Here is a 23687-nt window from a genome sequence, read left to right as displayed (position 1 = left end):
CATTGTTCTTACTGTCCGTACCTCTGCTCTTGAATGGCCACAACAACTGGGAGTGAGAGAACATAATCTGGAGTGAGTGAGTGAGTTGGGTTTAACACCACTTTGAACAACAACTGGGAGTGAGAGAACATAATCGTGAGTGAGTGAGTGAGTTGGGTTTAACACCACTTTGAACAACAACTGGGAGTGAGAGAACATAATCGTGAGTGAGTGAGTGAGTTGGGTTTAACACCACTTTGAACATTATTCCAGTCACATCAGTTTAATGTTGGAACGCCTGAAAAGATGCAGATCTCAGATGTTTACCACTTTGGTGAAACCCTTAAGCAGGGGAATGGTTCTGACAAACCTTGAAACATAATCAAGGCCGATCTAGATTCAACTCTGCACAGGTAACTGTAGTGCCTTAGACAATCAGGGACATCCATGCCCCCATATAATCTGGAAAACTGGCACTTCTATCAAGTGTGATTCAAGTCATTTATAACCACTGATTTGTTGTCCAAATTTAGGATGTATATTAATCAAACTGTTACTATTACCCAAATGACACAGAGACAATCATGTTTTCACCAACACTTGAACTGGGCGCCAATGTACAAAACGACCTTAGCGCTACGACTGTCGTAAGTCTATGTTAAGGTATGGGAGTAGACTAACATTTAGTCTCTGCAATCTTATATTACACAATATCCTTCTTGACTCTAAAAATAAAAAAATTTCCCTATGCTGATTTCAGAATAGAGCTAGCTTGAGCTGGCTAGACTTGCTTTTTGCTTTTTCTAGATTATTATTTTTTCATAAAATAAATATATTCCACGGTCATGGTGCAGGACTAGTATGGGAGGTACGATCACCTTAGTGCTAAGATCACTTTGTACAACAGTACCCAGGATAACAGACAGAAGTCCAGGCCCGCTCTGATACAGCATCAATTCCTGCAGCTATTCAGCAACACAATACATGTAAGCACGGATAGAACTAGTTTTTATTTTCAAAACTGTCCTGAGCTGCAATGGTAAAGGTGGTTGTTCACAAGGAAATGCCACTAGTCCTTCCTACATTTTACATGTGCTGGACTATCAGACATTATGTTTGTTCCAGACCCTGGAATGTTACGAACAAGTGAGAGTTCCTTCTAGGTCGGTCCACAATGCTGTAAATTGTTGTTTCATCGTCAGTTGAAAGTTGAGGAAGCTGGTCGTCGCCTACGAGTACTAGTTAAAACTGAACAACCCCCACACATACCTCCGCCATGACGGAAGTGTTCTCCATGCACTGGGAGTGCACATTTTACTTAGTCGCACCAATACAAATAAAGTTTTTAAATAAATGCATCTCGCCTTACTTGTCTGCTACCATTACTGAATACGTAATGAGCTAGCAGGTCAGGTTTCAGTGAAATGCAGCTGGGGATCGAACCACCAAGTTTCCACTCTCCAGGCAGACACTCTATCCACTAGACGAGTTGGTGAGTGTGGTTTTACGCCGCTTTTAGCAATATTCCAGCAAAATCACGGCGGGGGACACCAGAAATGGGCTTCACACATTGTACCCATGTCGGGAATCGAACCCAGGTCTTCGGTGTGACAAGCAAACGCTTTAACCACTAGGCTACCCCCCCCCACTAGACGAGGGGGATAGAACACATACTACTGAAACGAAGTTAAGGACAACCCAAATCTTGAATGCCAATATAGCTAATAGCTATAGTAATATGAAGGAATCGAATGGTCTTAACTGCTGTTGAGTAGTATATCCTTAACTTCCTTTGAGCAGTATGTGTGATTTTAGTGTGAAAATGCAATCAATAAGATTTCTGTGACTCTAATGGAGGAAATATGGATGTGTAGTCATCACACGCAAAGTGATTCAGTGAGTGAGTTTAAATTTAAAATCCCATTGACAGTATTTCAGCCCTATCGTGACTGTAACAAGTTGTATATTAATAATATATACATTTAGATTAACAAAACCTGTCAACTGTAAATTAACAAGACTATCACAGATTTATATTTTAAACTTGTATGTAACCACGTCACTATATATAACAATACATGAATGGGCCATAGATCAAGCGAAGTGACCAACCAAGCAAATTGATTAAAGAGTATGTTATAGAGTATTTTTCTTTTTAAACAATATCCCAACGAAGTGATTTGATGTTTTACATTATGCAAACGTTGCGTGATACAGTGAGTGTTTGTCCTATGACCCAATCAGCATTATTCCATCAACATGACACGTTCCTATTGGAGGGATTTAGTTCAGTCAACCTCTTAATGTCATAAAGACATCTAATAAACAGGATTTTTATAGCTACATCAATCTGTATTGTTGTAAAGTAGCGGTAACTTGACACTTATTATGTCCCTTATCAGCTGATTGGCCAATAATGTTGAGTGAGTAGGGTGAGCTGAGGCAAAATGGGTTTTAACTTTGTGGTCAATATTATTTCACTCAAAGCGATGTGAATGCACGTGTGCGTGTGGGGCTGCTTGTACTAGTCGGGACTTACATTGGTTTTATAGTGCTTACCCACTGATATTTCATGCTGGATACCCCACTCAGACACAGCATATCTAGAAAACTTATGCTGACTCTGAACTGACCAGCCGTTATTTTGTGGCCTTAATTTCAAGCGCCAGACAGGGTAAAAAGTACAAACAACAAGTACAATTTTTTAATGTCTTTTGGTATGATTATATAGCCGGGAATGGAACAACCAACCTTCTACTCTCCACTAGATCACTGAAGTGGAGCGAGCGAGAGAGAGAGAGAGAGAGAGAGAGAAAGAGAGAGAGAGAGAGAGAGAGAGACAGGGAAGGAGAGAGGGAGAGAGGGGGAGAGGGAGAGGGAGAGAGAAGAGAGAGAGAGAAAGAGAGAGAGATTGGGTTGGTGTGTGAGTATAAGGTATAAGTGAGTGTTTTGAGCCACTTTTAGCAATATTCCAACAATCACATGGATGAGACAGACATGGACTTCTTGCCCTGCACCCATGTGGGGAAACAAACCCGGGTCTGTTTTTTACCCACTAGGCCGCTCCAATGTCCAAAACATAAGACAATTGTCCACAGTGACAGTTTGTGATAGCTCCAAATGAATCAACACTGCAAACACCATCACCCGAGTTCCAAGCTGTGTTCAAGAGATCATCACAAGGAGGCAATAAAACTATTTAACAACCATCAGTTTTAGATCCAGCACACCAGAGCGATATGACCTATAACATATGAGCTGACGATATATTTGCAACTGGAGTTCCTGAGGTCAGGGTGACCTCCCTGAGCAATCTGTTTCTTCAGGTCAGTCTGTTTCACCTGGCATATTTATAACCTGTCTTTTACCAACAAACTTCAACAACACCGTGAACATCAAGTTTGAAAAGGCAGGAGAAATAGTTTGCTAATTTACCCTTCCTCGTATTTTAGATCAAGGTCTGTTAAAAGTATATGACTATGAATTGATCTGAATAAATATATATATATATATATTTATATACTGAACCAAAAGGTTAGGGATCATGAAAATTTTGAGAAATATTTTTTTGTAGTGAAGACTGAGTACACATTTTTATAAAAATATCCCTCAAAATATTCATGATCCCAAACTTTTTCAGCTCAGTATATACCTTATAACATTAATTAGAGACAAAATGGTAGGGATCCATTTCATGACAACTTTGATCAAGTTGCTACTGATAAATTCATAACAAATTTCACAAACATAGGAAATGCCAGATGTTTTCGTTGGTTATTTTTCATTTATTAGTCGAGATTATTTGTGTTGATCAAACAAAACATCAGCTGAAAGAATGACGACCAGGATGCCCTCGGGACAACTCAGTGAATAATGCCGCATCAGCAATTTTGTAGCCATTCACAACAATCCTCCCGGGAAGACTGAACACTCCTCATACAATGTTACAAATAATCTGGCATTTTTACCAGCCTTAGCCAATATTGTCAATAAGTAGTATCCCACAATGGTCAAAATGCAATTAGCATTGAGACAACAATTGATGAGATGGGAATTGGCACAGTTTTTCATGTGCAATATATTCTTTTACAGAGGCATATATTTCATATATTCCACAATATATTGCTGCCAATGCAAATTTTCTCTTTAATAACACATATACCTTAAAATGAAAAAGAAAAAAATATGTGTAGTCAGTCCTGAGTAACAGCTGTGTTATTGGAACTGGCTGATTTTACATCCAAACTTGTTTTGGAAAATGTGAAAAACAATTAAAAAAATATATGCAGGTACTGTTATGAGGTGAGGTGAAATTGGGTTTAACGTTGCGACCAAGATTATTGCACTTATATAGCGACGTGCATGTACGTGTGTTTGTGTGGCTGCTTGAACTAGTCCAGACTGATGCCGATTTATAGTGCCAGCCCACTGAGATACCATGCCGCAGTTTAACATAAAAACCCCACTCAGACATAGTATACTGACTCCGAGCCGACCAATCCTTGTTTTAGCCCCTTAATGCCGAGCACCAGACAGGGTAACAAGAAGTACCATTTTTTAATGTCTTTTGGTATGACGCGGCCGGGGATCGAACCCCGGACCTTCCGCTCTCTGGGCTGATGCTCTACCACTAGACCACAGAGGCGGTTGGTACTGTTATGACAAACAGGTCAGTGTTGTTTTAAGCTGATGTGGTTGTAAATCAGAATAGCGGTAAGAATGACTATCTCAAACATTCAACGTTTTCAGCTTTTGTAATCTTTATAACAAAATCAGCTTTGGCAACACGCCATGATGATCCAGGCATCTAAGAAGTACAGCTGCTTGATAAGTAATATATCCATGCCTTAAAGACAAACAGCAGAATGGGCCGCAGAAACAATTGTTGATTGTTTGCTGATCTGACACAAGAGTGTTGGACTCTTATTGGACAATGTGACCTGTTGATTGTCTTGTCCAGGTGTATGTACAACCTGCATAGAACCTGAGCTCCTCCTACCTTTGCTAAATACATCCCCCTGAAGGTGGGAACATTGGGTCTCACCAACAACAGTGTAAACAGACCTTGTTTTGAGTGAGTATATGCTTTAAGCCACATCGGCAATATTTCAGCCATATCGTGATACCTTGTTTTGAAGCCAGATAAAGAAATAAGAGTCCTGCCAACAATTTCAGACTCTACTCGCCGAAATTGGCTCTTGACATCACTTTCAGTGTTTTCCATTTGCTTTTGGTTTGACGCCACACTCAGCAATATTCCAGCTATATGACAGTGGCCTGTAAATAATTGAGTGATTGATATTGTGAGCAACGATCCCCACTGTCAGGGTACGAGGTCACAATATCAGCCAAGCCACCGCGTCTGACCACCTCAACCCTTCGGTCGCCTCTTACGACCAGCACAGGTTGATGGGGACTAATTCTCAACCAGAATCATGACTGGCGAGTTTTAGTTTTAAAGTATGGGCTTTTATTAGCTGAGTGTACTGGACCAAACAAATAATGACTAGATTCAGGCTTTGGACTAGTTGCACACTGTGATAATACTGTGAGAATTAATTAAAGTGTCATGTAACATTTATTCTGGGACAGCCATTCACTTTCAAAGCTGGCAGAGATTTGGATATTGTAGTCATTCAAACCATTATTTACTCCCTGCTACTAGAGCTCAACGGTCCATTCCAAAATACAATCTTAGCTATAACTGTTTACTCTGATACCCATATAACATTATACTTATGCTGTTCGTAGCACTAAGAATGCTATTGTGGAATGCTCTTTATCATACCTCCATGTCAGAATGATGAGATCTGATTGGTTCATGTGATTGGTTCTAATAAACCACAACCACAACTCCTATTACAATACAGATGAAAGGCAGAATAGACAACCCATCTTCCCCAACGGTAGCACCTGTAAACCACCAACCAGTAACCACTCAAAGTACAATACAGACTACAGAGTAAAGATTTTGTTTGTTGTTTAATGCCACACTCAGCAATATTCCAGCGATATGACGGCGGTCTATAAATAATTGAGTCCTGACCACACAGTCCAATGATTAATATCATGAGTATAAACCCTTGCAATTGGGATCGATGACATCCATCAACCAAGTCAGCGAGCCTGACCACTCGATCTCGTTAGTCGCCTCTTATGACAAGCATAGTCGCCTTTTACGGCAAGCATGGGTTACTGAAGACCTATTCTACCCCGGATCTTCACGTGTCACAGAGTAAAGATGAAGCACCTGTTCAATAAACCACCAGCCCTACTGCTCCTAGGACAATACAGACTACAGAGTACAGACTACAGAGTACAGACTACAGACTAGAGGGCCACATATCCTGCCCACAGGTAGCAGGACCTGACTGTGTGTGCCCCTTCTTGGATCTTGCCCCGCAGTACACAGAGCACAGACATACACACACTCCGTAAATCGTATCTTCATCCTTCAACAGACTCATGAATTGTCATGACGTGTACCTGGAGACATAACAGGCAACATCTCGACAACAGTCATGAAATCTCAGCTCACTGTTACATATCCAGCAAGGATGTAACCGACTGTTCCGAACATTGTTTGAAGTACAGAGGTCATGGTGACATAATCCAACATGTTCACGACAACCATTACGACAAAAATCTCCAAGCAAACTTTGAGACAAGAAAAGCCATCACTCATTACGACAATTCAAAATTTACCTTGTGCCGCTTTTTCCCTTTACTGTCACTTTTGTTATCCACCTTATGTCTGCCGTTCATCTTCCACTATGGCGACCACACGGCTAAGATTGACACCACTTGGAGATCATAACTCCTAGTGTGTCAAACCTCTCCTCATTGAACTAAAAACTAGAGTAACTGTGTCCCGTGTAAGACAGCCCTGATAAAATCAAGCCAATCTACATTAGATGCATCGAAATTTACTGTTAAATGCCTATCTCCACTGGAATGGTGAAGGATAAAAAGAGAGTGGTATAACAGGATTTATCTACTGCAGATCAAGGATATAAAACGTGAATCAAGCACAGGCATTGTTTCAGGTCAAACTGTAAATGATAACTTGAACAAACTGTTGTCATGTTTGATTTGTTATAAAAAACGATGCTTGTGCTCTTGTGGTGGAGGCTGGTCTGTTTGTGGGGACGGATTGTCTTCCACTGAATATGTTGGGTCAAGTGGCCCTTTCCCTAAAGAAACGGCTGTCCTTGTAACAGTGTAGTAAACCTGGGCCCCGTTCCACAAAGCGATCTTAGGGCTACGACCACCGTAAGCCTATGTTAAAGTATGGGAGTTAGGATCATCTTAGCGCTAAGATCTCTTTTTGGAACGGGGCCCTGGGACATAATCAGAAACAGGGGGCCTAGATTTATTTTTTGAGAGGTCAATGGCAATGAAGCACTGAGATTGTTTGGTAGATGTAGAAAGTTCAAATTGTCATTCACCTGGTAGTAATGAAAGTCTGACTGATGCTGCCACTTGCAATACAACATACAGACACGGTAATAGAAACATGTCAACTCTGAATGACAAGTTGACAAAAGGAAGCCATTTTACATGTGCACATTTACACATAGTCTGTATACAAAACATGTATTTACAACTTCAGTTTATATGTGTCAAGGAAATAAAATCAGTAAATTTGAACCCTTGCACAGTTTAAGGGGGACACACTTAAGTCAATCAGCAGTCCTAGCAACCTACAATTGAGTGAGTATGGTTTTATGTCACTTTTAGCAATATTCCAGCAATATCACGGCGGGGGACACCAGAAATGGGCTTCACACATTGTACCCATGTCGGGAATCGAACCCAGGTCTTCGGCGTGACGAGCAAACACTTCAACCACTAAGCTACCCGACCGCCCCAGCAACCTACAAACTTATGACCTTTTATTTCAGCGTATCACGAATACCCTAATTTCCTTGTCTATTTTTATTACAGACAATGCCTCTTCATGATCATGCACCTCCCACCATGTCATCCATCTTCATCAATGCTATACATAACAAAGTCTAGACATAACACTCTGTCGGAGTGCTGTACAGGAAGGAAGGAGGGAACTAGTGACAATACGCCCCAACCCTACCCAGCACCCACATAAATAGATTGTGACCTGATTGCACTGCCTTAATAACATCCGCACATTACCATCATCTGCAGCTCTTTGTTAGGATCTGCATGACCTGCCAGGTTTAGGGAGTCCCGTGGTACGCAATCATGCGTCATGCAACTGTCACTCACGGAGAACCTAACTTTCTTTCCTGCCAGACTTTAAAGCATAAATATCAGCATAGATGTTCATGTTTTAATACATGTAGTACCAATCTGCAACATGGGCCAATCTGTGACATTAGCCAATCTGTGACATTAGTCTCAGCTAATAACATTCTATACATTAAAATCGACAAAGACTTCAGTTTTGTCACAGACATAGTACGTTGATATTTACAGTATGTAATTCAGGTCGGAGAATACAGCACACAATCATCCAAGTAACCATGCCTGACCACCTGATCCATTTGGTCACCTCTTATGACCAGCATTGGTAACTAGCATGGAATCCCCAGGGTGGAACACTTACAGAATATGATTCAAGAAATGATACATACAGGGCTTAACTGGAGTTTTCACAAATCATAAGCCTGAACCTCTTACACCTTATGTTTTGGGATCAGAATTGGTCCGTAGTACTCAATGCTTGTTATATGACTTGATCAAAGGGGATTGGGTTGTCACTACCGGGTACCCATTTACTGCTTGTTATAAGACCTTTCTAAAGGGGGTTGAGCGGTCACAACGTGTGGCAGTCACATTACCATCTCTTCCTACCGGGTACCCATTCACTGCTTGTTATAAGACCCGACTAAAGGGGGTTGGGGCACAATGAGAGGCTGCAATTTTGGCACTGATTGTTATTTATGCTATCAACTGCTTATTTAACTGGACAAATTTGATAAACTACAGGCTGCCATGATATAGCTTGACTTTTTCTGACTGTGTAAAGTAGAACAGCATCTGTTTACACTTGATATTTGTGTTAGAATTAAACGTCAACTCAACCATGTCAACATTTCTATAAAAATATGTCTATTTCTTTTGGCCAGGAATATCCACACATCAAGAAACAAAATTAGCCTTAAAAATTACTCCAAAACGTATCTAAACTGCTAAGTCGAGGCGAGTGTAAGGGTTATCTCCCTTGATAACCACAAATCCCTTATCATCCTGGCTTAAACGGTCTGATGCAGTAAATTAAACAAACTCTGTGAACAACACTGAGGCAGCCGTTGTGCTGTGTCAACCTAGTCCACAGCGACATGTCTGTTTCTGCCGATAAAGGGAAATAAATCAAGCATGTATCAGGACGAGGGCAAGTGACTGGGGAACTCGGGGCCACCAATCAGCTCTATTACTCCCCAGGAAGGGTTCCATTATCAGATATACACAAAGTGCTCAAAAGTCACGCCTCCGATTTCAAATAAAGCAAGCTAGTGTCACTTTGCGAACAGGATCCCAATTTTCTCATGGCATGCTGGAAGCACAACCAATGTTGACATTATTTTACTCAGTCCTGAGTTCATTGTCAGCAAAGCAGTTAACCTACAAGTAATGACAAACAGTCAATACCTTCACGGCTCGGGTACAAATGGTGGAGAGTCTTGGAAACTGCTTCCCATCAACTGACTGGCTTGCACTAACATGTGGTATGACTTACAATATTGCCTTTAATTATCATATGACTATTAATTATCATATGACTATTAATTATCATATGAATTTTAATTATAATATGACTTAACAGGATCAGGTGATCAGGCTTGCTGACTTGGTTGATGCATGCCAGGATATCTCAATTGCATGGATCGATGCTCATGATGTCAATCACTGGATTGTCAGGTCCAGATTATTTATTTATTTACAGAGTGCCGTCATTTAGTTGGAATACTGCTGAGTGCAGCCATAAATAATAAACAAACAAATCTTAACATCTTCTCAGCTTCCCCTGACTGACTACACCACAACCACAGCACACATTGTTCATCTGTCACAGGCAGTACACCCTAGGCCTGGGACGAGTCTAAATTTACCCCCCCTCTATTACCCGACCTTACCCCGGTACTGGGTAGGTCTCAAGAGATACAAAATGTCTGATAGGAAATTTTTTTACCACAGCACTTGCAAAATGTATTTAGTTCATGTATTAAATAATCTGGCCATGCATACACTGAAGTTAAGTTATATCTTTATCAACCATGTGAAAAGTCAAAAGGAATGGGTGCATAGTCAGAAAGAAATGCGAACATTAGTGACTTGTATTGTTACCATAGAGTTTGAGATAATTTTTGTCATTAAACAACATATCGTGACTAACCACGGGTCCGGGTAGTCCTGTGGGTACCCGGGCCCTACTCAGTACCCACTCGACCCGGGTACCCAAGTTACCTGGCCCAGCCCTAGTACCCCCCCCTCCCCCCCTTGTCTTACAACCCTGTATTTAACACTTCCTTGACATGGTCTGACATGACATCAGCTCCAGTCTGATCCACACAACCACTGCAAGCATGCACTGGCAACAGCTTTCATCTCAACAGTCCCACTCCCATAAGAATACCGAGCATCTGGTGCTTCAACACACAAATACAGTTGACTTTCAACTCAACAGTCCCATGCTTTAGGACTACCGAGCATCTGGTGCTTCAACACACATATACAGCTGACTGCATTAAGAGGGCGTGGCGTGACTGCCCTCTCATTGCCCCGCCCTCATGACACACACACACACACACACACACTGAACAACGCATTTCCATCAGTTATGGCAGCAATATTGATACCTGTCAGCCATTTGGCTAGAACAGAGCAAGCATTTACCTGTCTCGGTATTACAAATCATAATCAATATATATTACCTATAGAATTCTACACACATCTGTTCATTGATTAGAACTTAATTCATTTGAAACATCTCTTCCTGCTATGAGTAATGACTGATGACAAGGGCCATACCCACCCAAATTAGTCACTTTTCATAGCCATATTTCCATCAAATAATGTCATTTGGGGAAATTTAAGTGTTTGCCCTGAAATAATGCCTTGATTCCATAGATTTTCAAGGGAAAATCAGGCTGCGGACAGTTTGTTACCACCTGAGAAACGGTATCCTGCCAGGAATCCCTTCATCTGTCACATTCACAGATTTGAAAATAATGTTAATAAATAAATATGTATGAAACAGCGTTAGAAATTGGCTCTAGTCCAGTAGTCCTTGCCACAGTGCCAATTAGTTAAGGTATCACAAGGACAAGTAGAAATTTGCGCTTTTTAAGGGTTTTGCTATTTGTTATCATTGTAAGGACTAGTGGGATGAAAATATTAGTTTCTATCGCTGATAAAATGTTTAAAATTAATTACAAAAGCAGCTGTGTGAAGAATTGGTTGTGTGAATTTAGAAATAAATTGAAAATCAAAAATGTTCAAAACATTTAAAAACTATTAGAAAATGGTGTGTCCCATTCCAAATACTTCTGACTGAGGTATGTGTTGTCGGAACAGAGATGTCACAGTATCCACTGTACAGACATGAGACACACGATGTAATATATACACCAGTCCCTGCCTTCCATATACATTGCAGGGAATGCCGATATATCCTACAGAATATTACTCCTCCCCCCCAAAAAAAATGAGTTGATCCTGTCCAGGCCCCTACTTCCTTGTTGGAAACAAAACTAGGAGTGTAGTAATTGGATGAGGGCAGACTGAACTTGGATTGTATTTCCGAAGGATATATTGAATAATGGTAGGAACGGACGGCTACAAACTGTCAGAAACCAAGGCCAGGGTACACATGCTGGTGGGAGGAGTATCTTCTCACTCAGAAAACTTAATATTTCCATAAAAATATTTAAAATATTTAATTTTCTCATACATGAAAAGGATGAGTAAGTGAGTTAAAATTTAACATCGCATTGGCAAAGTATTAGATCAGGCATATTTAAACTACATTAGAAGTAGTATTCCTGACTGGTGTGTTTATTGAAGGAAGAAGAACTGTTGTAAGTCACAACATGGAGCATTTCTTTTCACCTTAAACAGAAATCAGGTCCTTTCGTGTTTCTTTGTTTGTCATGGTGGGTGGTTGACTTGCCTCTGCATGTATTCGTGGCGGGTTCCAGTAGTGTGGGAAGTGCACATGATTTCACAAGCACCTGGTGTCATCACTTTTTAATGGGGATTCATAGGCACATTCTTGTGGTATACTTGGAATCGTGCAGTGGACAGCACTTTGGCAGGGATTTCTTATGATTATGGTTAGGTTCTGTCATTTTCATTATCATGAGAACAGACAAGTGTTGCTGGCAACATTACATAACCTTTATCCACTTGGCATTGACTAATCTGACCGACAATCAACACTGACCTGATTTTACATCTGACCTTTCTATAATTTAGATCTGTTTCAATTCTATCAAAAAATGGTAAAAGAATTAAAAACAAGAGTTTGCCACTAACATGGCTATATCCCCCGCCCCTATTGCAGAATTTATGACATAATCAAATCTAAACAAACCCTAACATTTTTTAACCGAGGTGGAACTTGTCATGGAAATTGTGAAAAAAAGAAGAGTTTGGAACATAAGTCCATCTTGCTGCCATGGAACGTAAAAAATAAAAATTTCTAAATAGCAAAAGGCACCAGTTCAGCATGTACCTGACAGACCTGCAAAGTTTGATGAAAAAATGTTGAACGGTTTATGAGTTATGCTCCGGAAACGAACTCTACCCTCACAGAACCTAAGTCCGTCTTGTTGCCATGGAAACGTAAAAAATAAAAATTTCTTAAATTTCTAAATAGCAAAAGGCACCAATTCAGCATGTACTTGACAGACCTGCAAAGTTTCATGTTAAAAAAAATAGAACGGTTTCTGAGATATGCTCCGGAAACGAAACGTGACAGACGGACGGACCGACGGAGCCCGTTTCTATATCCTGTTTCTGATATATCCTGACTGTGGGATAAAAACAACACTATGACTAAAGATGGGAGGAGGGAGAAAAACAGAATGATGACCAGCACCATGGCTCCAGGTTTCACCCCCTTAGCTACTTCTATCAAGAAAGACATCTGATAGATAAAAGCATCCACCTTTCCCTTACATAACATTTAACTGAAGCTGCTTGTTATCTCAAACACTGGAAGCCCAACACCGTCATGACAATGTTATCTAATCTACACTACAATCACATACACCTCAGGCATGTGTTACAGATATATATCTTCCTGTTATGAGAGTGAATAGTCATTGAATAACACATGTACCTCCTTGAGACCTGCTCTAGGCAACCACTGGTCACACTGTAGCTACAGTCTATCACCAGCCTGACTGTTGGTATGGTATATCACCAGCCTGACTGTGGGTATGGTATATCATCACCAGCCTGACTGTGGGTATGGTATATCATCACCAGCCTGACTGTGGGTATGGTCTATCACCAGCCTGACTGTGGGTATGGTCTATCACCAGCCTGACTGTGGGTATGGTCTATCACCAGCCTGACTGTGGGTATGGTCTATCACCAGCCTGACTGTGGGTATGGTATATCACCAGCCTGACTGTGGGTATGGTATATCACCAGCCTGACTGTGGGTATGGTATATCATCACCAGCCTGACTGTGGGTATGGTCTATCACCAGCCTGACTGTGGGTATGGTATATCACCAGCCTGACTGTGGGTATGGTATATCATCACCAGCCTAACTGTGGGTTTGGTATATCATCACCAGCCTGACTGTGGGTATGGTATCCCTAATTTCTATAAATCAGCATATACATACACACCAGCCCCGTGAAGACCCGGGGTAGAACAGGTCTTCAGCAACCCATGCTTGCCGTAAAAGGCAACCATGCTTGTCGTAAGAGGGGACTAACGGGATCAGAGGGTCAGACTGGCTGACTTGGTTGATGCATGTCATCGATCCCAATTGTGTGGATCGATGCTCATGATATCGATCACTGGTTTGTCTGGTCCAGACTCGATTATTTACAGACCGCCGTCGTATAGCTGGAATATTGCTGAGTGCGGCGTTAAACAACAAACAAACCAACCAACATACACACCAGGAAGAGGATGTCATAGATTTCAGAGAAAGAGAATAGGACGCCAAGTTCCTGAAACAGATTCTCCCAACATGACATTGGACATGCACACCACAGCAAGCTGCACCTGATCCAGCTTCCTTCTGAAATTCTGCCCCTCACAACAGTTCACAGGCAACTCTCTCTCAACAAACCTCCATCTCACAATGTATACAAATAATGAGATTGCAATTTATTCACATCCAGTCAAGAATAGCCTGAAAGTGAAACTGTGTCTGTTTGTTTGAATGTTTACACGGAGCTGATAAGTTTTCCTAAACATGTCAGTGAGAGGATAGTGTTGTCTTTATCCTACACCAGCTATGGTGAATATCACTTTCACCTCACACAGTACAGGAGACAGGGCACCTTTCAGCGGTAGAAACTAACAGTTTTTGTCCACTAGTCCTTGTGATAACATATGGCAAACCCCTTAAAAATGGTAAATTTCTACACGTCCTTATGATACCGTAACTATTGGGCAGTTGGCAAGGGCTACAGGACTAAAGTACTCATGGAAATGAAAAACCCCTGTTTTGCTGGATTTAATAATCGACACAAAGCATTACGTAGATGTAAATACAAAATAACAAAACAACTGGAAAAGTACTAGTCTGGATTTGCTAGTTTTATCTCAGTGCTCAATACAAAATGTACTTTACAGGAGGTAATTTGTAGGCACTTTCAACATTCAAAAATAATACTAAGTCCAAATTGACATGGCAGAAACAGGCTATAGGCATTATGCAAATTAGCCTGGAAAAAAGTTATCAAAACAACAATAAAAATAACAGCTATGTTTATGTACATAATAATAATGAAATGTAAGTTGTTGTTTGAGAAGGGAATATATTACTTTTATGTTCTGATATTTTGACGATGATTCACTATCCCACAATGCAACTCACAAATCACTAACCACTGACAAATCACATGCACGTGGGTTTCAAACACCTGTTTTCACCTGTCGTCAAGGTGTCATAGGTCATGGACATTCGCCTTGATCTACAAACACCTGTTTATGCTCAGTTTCACAAAAATCTGTTTTGTTCACATTTTTACACACTTTTACGTGTAAAAAGACATAAAAACCTTTGATACGCTGTATATGTGCCAAGGCCCAATTAGTACTAATTGAGTTGTTTGAATATTTATATATTTTGTATATTAACTGCATTTATTTAAAATCTGAGATCGAAAAAAGTTTTTTTTCATTTCTGTGAGTACTTTCGTGACAATTTCTAATGCTGCCTATCAAACCCCGCTATCTTGGACAAACAGCCAATAACACAAGAAAAAAAACACCCATTCATTGATTTTACAACCACTTTCAACCTTTTTTTGAAAAAAACCAAAACCAAAAAATATTTTGGAATTTCAGACAGTTTCAGATTTATTTACTAACAGTCTAGATGTAAAACATGTATACTTGCCTTGAGGAATATATTCTGAAACTTGCAGGGCTTTTTTCATTTTGTGGAAGCGGGCAATGAAAGGTTTGTGATTTGGGATGTGTTAGAACTAAATAAATTCATAGAATGGTGCATTACAGCAAGTCTAAAAACAAACCATCGTGGATAACTGAAGAAAATCAGTTCAGAAGTTCGACAGGTGAATGAAAATTAGTTTTCTGCAATATTCTTTGTGGTTTTATCCTTCAATCAGCAGTATCAGTGGACAAGTGGTTGATATTACAAACAACATCCCATGCCATTGGAATACAGCGATGACAGTCAACCAGCCAGCCAGGTCACCGAGCCTGACCAATGGTCCAGTTTAGTCACCACTTAAACAATAGATTACTGAAGGCCTAAGGGTCTACAGGGATGTATCTAGATGATGATGATGATGATGATGATGATGATTATGATTATGATTATAATTATTATACACCATACTTATCCAGGTACTGGTATCTGCTCAAATGTGGACCTGCTCAGAGGCTGATATTCAGCCCTTAGTCTGCAGCAAGTGTCATTAAAAATTCCCAAATAGGAATTAATTATTTCCCTATACAGGTTTATGATAAACATAACTAATAACTAGTTTTATGGCTTGAGTTGCGAGAATCTGTATTTCAGTGATAACAGGACCAATAACTGGGAAGAGGTTTAAATGCTTAATTTTATACGGTTTCACTGAATGCAGTCTCAAAATACAAGGTTAAAATACCTCTGAATTTAATAAATAAGAACTTTGAACAAAACAAAATAATGACCCATCCCCCCCCCCCCCCCCCGGACACACACATACAATGTGCACGCCAAGGGCACTTAGTTTAGAATCCTAGGTAAATCCCTGGTCTAACTGGGGTCTCGGCATTGTACACCTCTGGCTAGACTAACATCTAGTCTCTGAAATGTACACATTTTACAAAAGAAACAGTTGTTAAATTATAGTTATAAAATATAATAAAAAGGAGCCCAGAGACTTTCTTCATTCCTGATACTGCAGACTTGCCAAACATTATAGACTTGCATGGGCTGTATTGGATATATTTGTTTCAGGCTTTGTATGACAGATTAAACTCTGGCCTCTGGGACCTTTCTAACCAATCCAGCCAGTATCAGCCCCATCCCATTGCCATGCTGACCCCACTGAGAGATCACCAGTCAAGCTGCACTCTAGCAGTGTACAACACAGCCCAGCACTGTTCACACATCTAGTCATACAACTCAATCATAAAGCCACTCCCTGACCCATGCCCCTAGGGTGATCACAGTCCACTCAGATCTACCAGTCGTAATTTACCAGTGTCCATCGTCCCATTGACAACTTAATTCCTGCCCATCTCGGCCGAGAGTGATGTTCTCTTGTTTGAAACCCATGTGGTCTACCTGGACTCTGTCACAAACACCTAACACCCCGGGGACAGGTCCCTTATACCCCAGGACAGGTCAAATGTACCCCTAAGACAGGCCCTTATAACCATGGCACAGGCCGTTCATACACAAGAAGGGAGTGAGTGGGTTGGTTTTATGCCGCTTCTAGCAATATACAAGTAATATAACGGCAGGGGACGCAAGAGTACCTTTGAGGGGAACTGAACCTGAGTCTTCCGCATGGTGAGCGAATGCTATAATCACCAGGCTACAACATCATCTCCTTCTACTTCTAGCCCGAGTAGGGAGTAAGTATGGTTTAACGCCGCTTTTAGCAATATTCCAGCAATATCACAGCGGGGGACTTCACAAATGGGCTTCACACATTGTACCCATATCAGGAATCGAACCCGGGTCTTCGGCGTGACGAGCGAACGCTTTAACCACTAGGCTACCCGACCGCCCCCCTTTTAGCCCGAGGACAGCTACCAGTTGCCAATGATCAGCCTTCCATAGATGAGAGTCAGTGACACCAGGAAGGCTCCAGAGAGGGTCTTTATTCCAGTGTTTGCACTGCTTAGATTTTGTTTGTTTGTTTGTTTGTTGTTTAATGCCGCACTCAGCAATATTCCAGCTATATGTTGGCTGTCTGTAAATACTTGAGTCTGGACCAGACAATCCAGTGATTGACATCATGAACATTGATCCATGCAATTGGGATACGCCGATCCTGTTAGTCGCCTCCTACGACAAGCATAGTTGCCTTTTATGGCAAGCATGGGTTGCTGAAGATCTAGTCTACCCTGGATCTTCACGGCTCGTACTTGTAAGACTAAGAAAACGCATGTGAGTTCATATAAGGAAACAAATTTGTCAAATTTCAAACTCCTTCGAAGTTGTTCAGCGACCTTGCTTAATCGAGCGTTAATGACACAATCTACAAATCAACTTTATTGATTAAAATACAAATTGCTGTTGAGTTCGTCGGAAAATTTGCGAGTTAAAAGATTTGTCACATAAAAAAAATGTTCTTTGAAGTTTTTTCAAAGCTTTAATATATCCAAACTTAGATTTTCCATAAAACCAAACTTCTTGCTCAACAGAAGTCACGTAAAATCAATTCTGTTTAAACTTCAATGGCCAGGGCATGAGTATGGAGCCGAGTTAAGAGATTAATGGTTTAGCCAATACAACAACAGCTGGAAATGCAGTTGTGTAGAATGCTGTGGTGTATCAAGGCTGACCAAACACCAACAAACCTGGCTCTAGACACTGACCAGGGACAAGCTCCAAGAAGATCAACAGATCAAATTTATCTTTGATCTTAAACTATGTAACCTTGAAAGACAAATTGGGAAAAAAATAATTATTTGTTCAACATTGGAATTTTCATAAAGATGTTATTTTTATTAATTCAGGGGTATTTTTGCTAAGGTACTTAATACATGATCCACAAGATGGTATTTGTACTGAAACAAGAAAGTATCACAATGTTTCTGTGACTAGATACAGATATTCATCTGGTTCCTAAACTTAAGGATCGCCTGATTCTTTCACCCTAGTATAGTTAATCTGTCATGGCATGAAAGAATCGGGAGAAGAATTGAAAGAATGAATCGGGTAATCCTCAATCTTTTTGAGTAGTACACGTGTATCAAACTAAGTTTCTTTGATGCCAAAGAGAGAGGGAAAATATTACAACACATTGATAATCAAATACAACAAATAAAATCAATACAAGAAAATGTCTATTCTAATTGTGATCAAACCTGCACAAGGAAGGATTTGTTGATGTGATCATATCATTTACAAAAACCTTGTTGCAAACTATCCCAAGCAACCTAATCATGTACCTATTCTGTCGTACACCCACCTCTTAAACATGGTTGCAAATTATCTCAATCTACACACGTACCGATTCTGTGATTTACAACACCCAGCTCTAAAGCCTAGTTGCAAATTACCTCAAGCAATCTACACGTACCTACCCAGCTAAGTCATGTAGAAGTGTTGTTGAAGTGTAGTTTTATTGGTAAGTCAGGGAAATGCAGAAATACTGCAAGGTATTTGTCTAGACAAGTGTTGACAGGGTCATTAGCCTGAAGCAACAGCTGCCAGCCTGACTGGTTGCTACACTTCATTACCCCTGAATCATCACGCAGTTCCCGAAACTGAGGGGAGAATTATGCTCATATACGTATATCATAAGGTGGCCACTTTACTAACACATGACTTGTGACACTCTCGTCTAAATGCATCCCCGATTAGCCAGTGTATAATCATATCTCCATTCCATTGAGATGTACCTAGCCATGATAGTATTCCCCACCATAGCTATGTTGCTGAGGTGATGTCAGTGTATAATCATATCTCCATTCCATTAAGATGTACCTAGCCATGATATATTCCCAACCATAGCTACGTTGCTGAGGTGATGCCAGTGTATAATCATATCTCCATTCCATTAAGATGTACCTAGCCATGATATATTCCCAACCATAGCTACGTTGCTGAGGTGATGCCAGTGTATAATCATATCTCCATTCCATTAAGATGTACCTAGCCATGATATATTCCCCACCATAGCTACATTGCTGAGGTGATGCCAGTGTATAATCATATCTCCATTCCATTAAGATGTACTTAGCCATGATATATTCCCCACCATAGCTACGTTGCTGAGGTGATGTCACGATCTCTATCTCCCATATCCCTAGCACAGAATATGTTGCTTGTGAGCTTGAACTCGACAACCAATCAAAATGACTGTTCTTAACGAGAGTTCTGCATAGATCTATATTCGACCAGTGGCCCTCCATCTATTTCAAACACAAACCTCGTGACATCATCCTATTGTTCTCCAGTCAGGTTAAATCTCATAAACAGGGATGTAATAATATCCCCGGGGTATTATGAATACAACTTCGGTTTATATTGTAACATATGAATGTATGAAATATATTTTGCATTAGAACAATGTAAAGAAATGTAAAATTCAATAACAAATGTTTTCTTTATATTCCCGCAGATTGAACATGCAACCTTCGTATCTGTCTCCCAGTGAGTGTACCACTTGGCTACAGAGGCTCTGAGAAATCACAATGCTTTTTAGAATGTTTTGTTCAAGTACCGTACGCCAGCAACAGTTATTTCATGCTTGTTTCCTAAGATTCAGGGAAAGTATGTTTCAAACATAAATATGTTGATAAATGTTCTCAGTTCATAAGTTAGATAAAACACTTATCCTTGGTTTTATCCCATGGATTTGGGTTTTAAATCTTATGAATACCTTCTGTCATGTTTTATCCTACACATAATATTTTACAACAAAGCAGAACGAACTTCTAGCTGGAATAGATGTTTCCTTGAGTTAAGACAGGGGAGGAAGTCCTTCTGCTGCCAGCTGTTCCCAGTTCATATTTGAGACAGTACATCATGACAAGACGAGTATTAGTGACATCATCACTACCTCTATACAGAGTTCGTGTAACCAATATTATGTAATTTGATTGGATGACTATTTTGTGGTGTTATTCAAACTTTAGAGGAGTTAGTCAGCCAATATGCCTAGCCGATGTCCGAGGGTGAAGTTCCGACTAATGCAAAGAATTCTAACTTGAACTACCAACCAAATCACTGTCAAACTGCAATGTATCGTGTTATGACATGACTGCAGTATCCTGCACCTCCTCAACAATGCCATGCACCACTTCAAAAGGTTTCTTTAAAAACTTCATTTTTTGAAAATACATAATTGATTTATTATGTTTCCACAGTGCCTATGACGCAAGCCTGACTGATCCTCACAATCATCTCTTTCATCCAACACGAGGTACACAGGCCCCCTTCTGACCCGGAAAATAAACGTCATCAGTTCCCCGAAAATCAGTTGTCAAAAGCTAATACTGGACCATCATACTTCCTGTGTATTATTCCCCCAACTCAATAAACACCAACAATAATCAAACATTATTATTATATTGTTTTGGTATCTACCCAAGGGGCTAACTATACAAGGTTAATGGATGCATGTGTACTACAACTGGAGCGTTCAAGCATGGCCGATACAGAGCTGGAGTAGACTCGGTGACACCGGATGTCGCCATGCATGGTTACCCAACAGTATCAGCTAGTATTCAGGAGAAATCAGTTGTATTCTTGGTGATGGTGATAGTCTTGACTAACATATAGTCCCAGAAATATAGTTATCTTACTTCACAATATATATCTAAAATAAAATATTTAAAAAATTCCCAATCGAGTCCAGAACAATGCTTACTTGAGGCAATCTACACTTGCCCAATCATTCTAGACTTGAGTTAGACTCCTTTTTCAATTTATTCTCTTGGGTGTGGGCGACTGACTAGTGATAGTCCACCATTGCTGCAATAGTAGTTACTAGTTATGAAACCTAATTATCAGGCCGTGACAAATGCTTTTGAGTTTTCTAACCCGAATTTGACTCTAAATTGTATCATTTTTTTCAGTAGAATTTAGTGTTATTATTTGTGAAATTATTAGCTGAGCTTACTAGACCAAACAAAATGTTACTAGCCTCGGACTTCAGACTAGTGGTTGAGATTACTGACTGCATTATTCTGTTTCATTGATGACTGATGGTTTGTTTAAGCTTCCAAGCAAGGAAACGATCATGGAATCTCAGATCAATAAGTTTACAATCCTGTTATTTCATTCAAAAGAATTTGTAGGGATAGAGTTTGATAGTGGAGGAGGTTTCAATGCCAGATAATGTTGCAAGTTTTCAAAGAAATGATTGTGTAATAGAGCATAACATCTCAGCTGCTATTTTCTTTGTAATTTGCATGAAGAAAGAGAACTCAAAAGATGCTTTTTTACATAAATTCATGAATGATCATTAATTGATCAGTGACTGCTTTTACAAACCAACGATCAATCTTGATTTTTTTAAACCAATTCCAAAGACAACTGACAGTGCAAAATTCAGCAGAGGTTAGATACTCGTTATATAATAGGGTTAGCTCAACAATCTCATTTATCAGAGTTGATCGAGTATATTTTTACACACCACTGTCGTCCATATCTTGCTGGGGACAAGAAAAATAAGTTTGACAGTATTCGAAATCGAAGGGGGTCCGGGGGTCCTGGGGTCCTTGATGTTTGCTCCCATAGTACTTGAGTCCATGGATCCCCTAAAAGTTTACCTCTATATTAGGGTGATGACATGGACCCTTAACATCCATACCTATATTTTGAACACTGTTTTACAAGTGTGTTGAATCAACCTGCGTTGACACAACTTTAAACTGAAGACATATTGGTGAGCTAGTGAGTCGAGTTTTGTGTTTTTGTCTACTATCATCAATATCACAGCAGGAGACACCAGCAGGAGGCTTCTAAGTATATTATTCTCAAATATATTTCATAACTTGTTTTTAAATAAAAATTTGCATTAATAACTAAATTGTAAATATATTAACTTGGTCTCGTCGCTACATGGCTGAAATATTGCCGATGCAACGTTAAATTATAACTCACTCACTCACAGAAGGAGGCTTCACACATTGTAGTCATGTGGGAATTGAACCCAAGCCTTTGGTGTAACAAGCAAACACTTTGACAAGGCTGCCCAAAGACACCCATGTAAAACCAGCATGGTTTAGTCTAATCCTTTGTGGCACACCTGTTTGGGAATATGTAACCATTATAGTTTATGATTCATAAGTTCCTACTTAATCAGCTATTCATTGAAGGAGTCTTTATGAAAGAGTAACATTTTACAACATATCACTAAATACATGAATTATTGCTGAGAACTTATCATAAATATTTAACTCGACATATTTGTTTAGAAGTCAATCTGACCCTCTGAAAAAAAATCAAATTGAAGGAATATATGCCAAAAATACATCAAAGTACTGTAATCCGCAAAACCCTGAAGTATTTGAACCAATGCATCAAAACCCTGAACAAAAAGTCCTCAAAAACATCAAATATTTAATTGTCAAAATAATTTCAACTTTTTAAAGAATATATTTCAAAGGCTTCTGTCCAATGGAATGTATGTTTTATCAACACCTACACTACGAAGCAAGCATCAAATCCGATGGAAATCAATAGGGCAACACATCTATTATTCAAAAGACACCATGTACCAAAACCAACCTCATGAAATATTTAGTGAGCATATGACCTATGTCATCCCACGTTCTCTCGGTATGAATAGGTACATTATAAGTATTATCCCCCGCCCGGGTTATACGAACTCTAAGTAGGGTATACACACATCGCAGCTCCGGGCCAACACCGTCACAGGGTTGCTTTACTTATATCAATATACCAACTGTTTGGAGGGATTACAGATAAGAAATAGAACATATTTAAGAAACTATTTATAATCATTTCCAGTAAAGCTAATATCCCTGAGCTGTCAGCACAACTATAATCTCCCGGCTGTGAAACATTATACACAATAGACATATCACATGTACTTCGAATTATCAATTGAAATTAAATCAGTTTTGTTGGGAAGTGGCATATTGGTGTATGAAAATGAGTAATCCAATGATATGTGGTCATTGTTTTATTTTTTATTGTTTATAAAATGAAATCCCTGTTACACAAAACAGACTTCTGCCAAGGCTAGAAAAAAAATGTGTGACATGAAAAAAACACAACTTATCAGGACATCTTTGATATTTTACAGAAAATAACATTCTCACTCACAAATTCACTCTAGTAATACAATTTACTGCATATATA

The 23687-nt window shown here is 39.7% G+C and overlaps 1 protein-coding gene and 1 long non-coding RNA gene across 2 annotated transcripts in view; one reads left to right on the top strand and one right to left on the bottom strand.

Annotated features, from left to right (window-relative positions):
* The window catches only part of LOC124142463, a 73523-nt gene that overhangs the window by 15523 nt on the left and 34313 nt on the right, over positions 1-23687 (bottom strand). The window lies entirely within an intron of this gene.
* Positions 9340-22174, top strand: LOC125376943. Its single transcript, XR_007219412.1, has 3 exons — positions 9340-9689; positions 19975-20126; positions 20723-22174. It is a non-coding gene; the product is annotated as an uncharacterized LOC125376943 (long non-coding RNA).

This window comes from Haliotis rufescens, unplaced genomic scaffold (assembly GCF_023055435.1).
Source record: "Haliotis rufescens isolate VD_foot unplaced genomic scaffold, xgHalRufe1.0.p SCAF_8, whole genome shotgun sequence".
Taxonomy (NCBI): Eukaryota; Metazoa; Mollusca; class Gastropoda; order Lepetellida; family Haliotidae; genus Haliotis; species Haliotis rufescens.
Note: the sequence above shows the minus strand (reverse complement) of the source record. Positions and strands in the feature narration are given on the sequence as shown.